The following is a 7875-nucleotide window of genomic DNA, read 5'->3' on the forward strand; positions in this document are numbered from 1 at the left end:
GTTTAAATTCCTTGTTGATGGACATATTTGTTTTAGCATGTAAAGTTGTTTCTTTTATGTTGGAAAAATAGTTATTATTGTTTGTTTCGCCTTAATAAAAATAGTAATTAGTTAAGTCAAGAATTTATCATTTGCTTGCTAATTATTTTAATGGATTTCAAAATCCTCATATAAGAGATGAAGTGCTAGCTTTAATTTAGTCCAAAATGTTTATTCCTCTTTTGTTTGCATGTTGTCTTGTCAAAATGATGAGAAAGTATGGACTTTTGTGGCTAAATAAAATTATTTGGATATTTTTGACTCATGCATAGTATGATTGTTGAACAATATTTCACTTTTAGAGAAGCTAAACATTTATTGTTATTTTCGTACTTTGGATTGTTATATGTGCTCTTTGTGTGTGTAAAGACTTGATTCATGTCTCTCTTTTATTCATAATATCAAAAGAAAATCAACGATGTCTTAAAAATATAAATCATAGGTCATTACACATATTTTCATAAAATGTTGGTTATAATTTAGATGTATGAATTTTCGTTAATGTCGCCTTAATTGAAATTTAAAGATTCTTTTTCTTGAAAAGTTAACCTTTATTTTCTTTTGTTATATGAATTAGTGTCTATGTTTGATCAATTTTAGAAGTCATGAGTATTTTTTTGTTGCCTCATCCCTTTACTTTCACAAGCTTACGTTGTTTGTTTCTCGCATTAATTCATTGAATATGACTTTCTTCCTTTTACCTTTGTCCATTCTTAATATGAACAAAAATCATGAGGCATGCAAGTGTATGTCTTTGCTTTGCATTTTATCTATTGACTCTCACTCTTGTTATATGTGTGCAAGTGTGCATATCATTGTAATTCAAAAATTGATTCTTGATATTTTCTTCTGCTTTGAAATATGTAACTATTATGCCTTGAACATATATTAATTTCTTCATCTTTTCTTTGCATGCAAAAAATATCTTGAGTTCAAATAGACTCCTCTCCTCTTGTATTTCATAATAGGTCAATGACGCTCACTTCTTCGAGTCAAGTCCCGAGTTTAAACCCATGGTCCACTACATGGCGTGCGAGTACTAGAAGATAGACAAAGAAGGAAAATGAGTCAAAACCCATTGATAAGGTCACTAAGAGACTTGAAAAGTCTCGACTTTTATTATTGTCTTCTTTTTATTTATTCATTTAGTCATTTATTTATTCATTCATTTGGGCCTCGAAGCCAAAGTTTTATTTTAATACAGGTAAGGTGGATTTTGGTCCTCAAAGATCCGAAAACTAGCTTAGGACAGGTTGTGGTCCAAAAGCCCAATATTTAGATTAGGACAGGTGCAAGTGGGTCAAAACCCAATTAGATTAGGACAGGGTCTATTGATTTGGTCCAAAAGGCCAAAGTCTTTTATTTTCTCCCCTTCTCCTTTAACATGCTTTGTTACTAATTTGTTTAGACTTATTAAAATCCCTAGTAAGTTATCCAAATCTATTTTACACAAGTATTTTCCTAAAATAAATTACTTTTCAACAATCAATCTTTCTTTATGAAATTAGTCAAAAGATATTTTCAAACAGTCCGGATAACCGCAAGTTAGCGGATATTCTTCGTGCCTTAACAACCTTCCAAGAGTATTAATAGGAACTGCTTACTCAGAATCTTCAAACTTAAATGATTTATTTTATTTTGGATCGTTTAAGTAACTTTCAAAGGTTTTCTTAATTCCTTTTAAAAATAAATTAAGTGGCGACTCTTTAAAGTTAAAATTTTCGCAAAACAGAGATGACAACTCTGCTGGGGATATTTAACTAGGTTCTAACCAAATGTTTGATTTTATCTTTCGACTAACTGTTTACAATACTTACATGTTTATGTGTTTTGATTTTTGCCAAATTTAATTATTGCATTTCATGACATGTTCTTGCATTGATTATTATATTGTTTTGGGGTTTCGTGGATGTCCCAGCCCTTGTTGTTCAATTCCAAATAAAGTTTTAGAAACACGACAATTTACCGGCACGTTAGGTAGTCGGAGGCTGTTCGTGTTTTCAAACCCAAGTTGTCCGCTTATGTAACGCCCCGATTTTCCTGAACCAGAATACTATACAGTGCTTATGACCCCAAAGGACCACAAGCTAACCCATGATTGATATCTGTACCTGTACACTATAATATATATATATATATCAAAATAACGCGAAAAACATGAACATATAGGCTGTAAGGTTCAACTGAATAAAGAATCTGGTAAAATAACATCCACCTGGGTGAAAGATACCCAAAACAACTGAAAACTGAATTAAATCTGAATTAAATCTGAAAGCCTCTAAACACTGTCTAAATAAGGAGTTGAAGGAACATGTCTCCAACTAACTCTGTAAACTGATAGCTAATTGAAATAATAAATGAATAAATAAAATCATATCGTCCTCAAATGAAGAGGACTCATAGCAACTCTGTATACTGGAATGCGTCTGCTACTGCTGGTCTGGAACTCGTGTCTCTGAACTTATGGTGTAACACAAAGAGAAAGCGCGAATGCATCAGTACAACTAGAGTACTGAGTATACGAGTGAGGTAGGCTGAACATAAATAGGGTTATATGCATGAACAATGCTAACTAACTGACTGATATGAACGTGAGAGTGCAAACATGCATACTTAGAAACTGAGATCGCGAATGCATGATAGCTAAATCTGTACGCTAATACATAGTTTACTGATAACTGATCATGACTGATACTGTAGTTCTGAATGCATGGGTGACTATGTCTGATAGTCCTGCATCTGATGGAACTATTAGAGTTTCGTACTATAACTAAATTTGATTGTATCTAACAGTCCTAGTATGGTGGTATCTGAAGAACTATCTGAGTTCTTTTACTGAGACTGAGTCTGAAATTGTGGGAGATAGTTGTTTAATTAACATGCCCCAATAATGCATATAGCAATTTTGGGGTCAAATCTCTACCCCGACCGGAGGAATGTCAATACCCCGCCACTAGTAAGGACAGTTGTGAGTGACCCTCATCTGGTATGTACTCAAATGAGAATGGTGGGAACCCTAAACTGACAGGTTAAGCCACCTCATCAACCCTAGTCTGACAGGTTAAGATATCTCAACCTACGCTAGCTACGTAGTTCTGAAACACAAGGATGACTGCTAAGAATCACACCCTAAACTGGCAGGTGAGTTTCCATCCTTGGGTTCACTCGGTGCTAACTTCTACTCCCATCTGAAGAGACTGAACATGATTTAACTGACTGTACATGGACTGAATAACTGACATCCTATGACTGATGGAATAGTACTGCTCTCTGAGAATTTACTGAGATCATGAGATTTTTAAGGTTTCCTGAGTCACATGACTGACTGAGTTCTATATATTGTGGCTTGACTGAGATGATCGTGATGACATGACATGGCTCTAGGCACACAGCTATGTTTTTCGGGTACGAATACCCCTAAGACTCGATGGAAAGAAACTGACATATATGACATGACTTGATCACAAGATTTGAGTCCACGATTCATAATATCGTACATAAGGGATTTCATACTAAGTATAGTTATCAATAATGTATTGCATGGAAAGGATTTCATGTCACATGGAAATACTTGCACAACCTTAATATCATGCTCATTGCATAATCAAACTAGCAACACATATCAATAGCATGGAAGTTCATGTGGAATCATCTTAAGAGTTGACATAGCTTGTCATTTAAATACTATGGGGTAATGGGATCATGATTTTTAGCATTCTAGGCATTTTAACAAACACCTTGCATGCACACTTTGAGGCATAGGTTTCTCAACAATTTTAATCATCTTGAACCATCCAAATTCATGGGTTTTAACTACAAGCATGCATACATCATGAAAGTCAACTTAAATTAATATCTTGAAGCTTAAACAATGATCATTAACATGAACAACATCACATGACAACAAGAAAATCAAAGTTTCTCATTTAAAAGCATGGTTCTTGAACTCTATGAACAAAAGGGGTCCATAGATGAACACTACGCATACCTGACTCAAGGTTCTTGACGTTTTTGAACTTGAAGGGTTTGAAATCCTTTGATTCTTGAAGAAGATTGGATCTTGTTCTTGGAGATTAAATTTAGAGAGAAACCCTAGTTTTTGTTTGTGAAATAATAATGAGCATAATGGTTGATTTTGGACTTATCTGGGTATATGTAGGCGAGTGATAAGTGACCAAAATACCCCTGTTAAAACGACCTAGAATTAAACTGAATATGGCGTGTGATAGTCCGACTAACGGTCCGTCAGAAACTTGATGGTCCATCACTTAGCCTGTCAGACATGGACCAGAAATAGGATCACTGGATAAGAGTTGACGGCCTGGATGACGATCCGTCACAACTTTGACGGTCCATCAACTCGTCCGTCAGTCCTTATCCAGTACGTGGCTCAACTGCCTTGGCTATGTCGGTCAAAGTAGCGGTCCATCACTTATGTGGAGGTCCGTCAACTTGGCCGTCATACCTAGGCATTTCCAACAGTTCCAAGTAAAACATCCATAACTTCCTCGTCTGATGTCGGATTTGGACAAAATTGGTACCGTTGGAAAGCCAACTCAATTTCCCACGTGATAGATCATAAAAATATCCAAAATAATACGTGTATAAAGATAGGTTTCATTTCTAAGTAAGCCCTAGCATCCTTGAGATGATTTCTAGCTAGGAAAAAGGCACGGGTATTATAATATCTCCCCCTTGAGAACATTCATCCTCGGATGGAACTAAATAAGAGGGAAAACAATAATCTAAACATGAGTAGCTGGAACATGATCTTATGACTAACAAACTGAATGCATTATACTAAACATGCATATCTGATGCACGTGTAACTGATTCATGAATGCATGACTGAGGTTCTCGCAATGAGAATGCATATCTGATGCACGATTATTTACTGGACTGATACATGTATGCATGAATGAATATGCAATGGTACTTGATACCAAATTTGTGATGGAACATGAACATGAAACAAAATATCAAGTTGTATTGAATGCTGAACCTGAAACTGAATAAGCTTAAGGAGGACTGTTACCTTGAGCTTGATCTGGGTTGGCGAAGAAAAGGTGAGGGTACTTGGTACGCATGTCTGCTTCTTCTTCCCAAGTAGGTCCCTCAACGGACTGATTTCACCAAAGAACTTTGACTAGAGGGACTTCTGTGTTCCTCAGCTTACGAATCTAATAGTCTAAAATTTTGACTGGAATCTCTTCATAAGAGAGGTTGTCCTGAACATCAATGTTTTAAATAGGGACTACATACGCTGGGTAACCTATGTACTTCTTGATCAAGGAGACATGGAAGACCGTATGAACTGAGGCTAGATCTAAAGGTAATTCGAGCTCATAAGCTACCTTGCCGAAGTGACGGAGAATCCTGAAGGGACCGACATAGCGGGGAATGAGTTTCCCTTTCTTGTCGAACCTCTTCACTTCCTTTATGGGAGAGATCTTGAGGTAGACATAGTCATTGACCTTGAACTCGAGATCCTTTCTACGAACATCTGCATAAGACTTCTGTCGGCTCTGAGCAGCCCGAAGTCTCTCTCTGATCAACTGAACTTTCTCTAAGGCATCGAATACCAAGTTAGGACCGATGATTAAGGCCTTACTAACTTCAAACCAAACGACTGGAGATCTACACCTACTACCATTGAGAGCTTTGAATGGAGCCATTTGAATACTGGAATGATAGTTATTGCTTTATGAAAACTCAATCAAAGGCAAGTGGTCATCCCAACTTCCCTTGAAATTAACTGCACACGCCCTTAGCATATCTTCAAGAGTCTGAATGGTCCTCTCTGCTTGATCATCTGTCTGAGGATGAAAGACGGTAATGAGATGAACTTGGGTACCAAGACCTTTTTGGAACGCTTTCCAAAAGTGAGAGGTGAACTGTATACCTCTATCTGAGATGATAGATAATGGAACACCATGTAATCTGACCAACTCCCTGATATAGAGTTTGGCATAATGCTCGGCTGAATAAGAGGTACAAACTGGAAGGAAATAAGCTGACTTTGTCATTCTATCTACAATAACCCAAATTGAATCATGTTGATGACGAGTTCAAGGCAAACCCATCACAAAATCCATGTTCCCACTTCAAAGTAGGAATGGTGAACTCCTGCTTGGACCCACTAGGTTTCTGATGCTCTATCTTAACCTGCTGACATGTAGAGCACTTAGCCACAAACTCTACAATATCTCGTTTCATCCCACTTCACCAATAGATCTCCCACAAGTTGTGGTACATCTTAGTGGCCCCTGGATGAATAGATTATCACACACCATGAGCTTCTAAAAGAATTCGTTGCCTCAAGTCATCTACACCTAGAACACACAGACGACCCTGACCCGAAGAACACTATCTCCCACTTGGGAGAAAGTCTCTACTTTCTGATACTAAACTGACTCTTTTAGCTTGACAAGGCTGAGGATCCCTGTCTTGCTTTTCTTTCATCTCAGAAACTAGAGATGACTCTGAACTACTCTGAACACATACACCACCCTTTAAAGAGTCGACTAAGCAAACACCTAGTCTGGCGAGCTGATGGATTTCTTGGGCTATCTTTTTCTTACCATCCTCTACGTGAGAAACACTACCCATGAAGAGTCTACTAAGAGAATTGACCATAATCTTAGCCTTGCTCGAGTGATAAAGGACACTCACGTCATAATTTTTCAAGAGCTCTAACCACCTTCTCTGACGAAGATTGAGATCTTTCTGAGAAAAGACATACTACAAAGTCTTATGATCTATGAAGACATCTACATAAACTCTATATAGATAATGCCTCCAAATCTTTAAGGCAAATACTACAACTGCTAACTCAAGATCATGAGTAGGATAATTCTTCTTATGGGGCTTTAACTGTCTGGAGACGTAGGCTATGACCTTACCATGCTGCATGAGGACACAACCTAAACCCACTCTGGAAGCATCACAATAGACTACAAAACCGTTTGAACCATCTGGAAGAGTTAGAACTGGGGCTAAGGTGAGTCGAGTCTTCAACTCTTGAAAACTCTTCTCGCAAGAATCTGACCACTGAAACTTAACCTTCTTCTGAGTCAATCTAGACATAGGAGATGCAATAGAAGAAAATCCCTCGACAAACCATCTGTAATAGCTAGCCAAACCTAAGAAACTCCTGATATCTGATGGAGAGATAGGGTGAGGCTAGTTTCTTACTGCTTCGGCCTTTTAAGGATCTACTATAATGCCATCACCGGAAACAATATAGCCAAGGAATGCTACTGATCTTAGCCTAAATTCGCACTTACTGAACTTGGCGAATAACTGATGATATCTGAGAGTCTAAAGAATAATTCTAAGATGGTTTGAAGGACCACGCTCTATATGAGAATAGACCAGAATATCATCTATGAAGACTATTACAAACATGTCTAAGTACTGCTTGAACACCCGGTTCATCAAGTCCATGAAAGATTCAGGGGCATTGGTAAGACCAAAGGACATGACTAAAACTTTAAAGTGACCATACCGAGTACAGAAAGCTGTCTTCGGGATGTCACATTCCCTAACTTTGAGCTGATGATAGCCTGATCTGAGGTCTATATTGGAGAAATAACTGGCACCCTAAAGTTGGTCAAACAAGTTATCTATCGTGGGAAGAGCATACTTGTTCTTGATCGTAACTTTGTTGAGCTGACGATAATTGATACACATCCTGAAAGAACCATCTTTCTTGCGCACGAATAAACTGGTGTACCCCATGAGGATACACTGGGCCTGATGAATCCCTTATCTAAGAGATTCTTTAACTAATCTTTCAGTTCTTTGAGTTCTGCTGGTGCCATTCTGTATGGCAGA

Source organism: Capsicum annuum, chromosome 11 (genome assembly GCF_002878395.1).
Source record: "Capsicum annuum cultivar UCD-10X-F1 chromosome 11, UCD10Xv1.1, whole genome shotgun sequence".
NCBI classification, from domain to species: domain Eukaryota; kingdom Viridiplantae; phylum Streptophyta; class Magnoliopsida; order Solanales; family Solanaceae; genus Capsicum; species Capsicum annuum.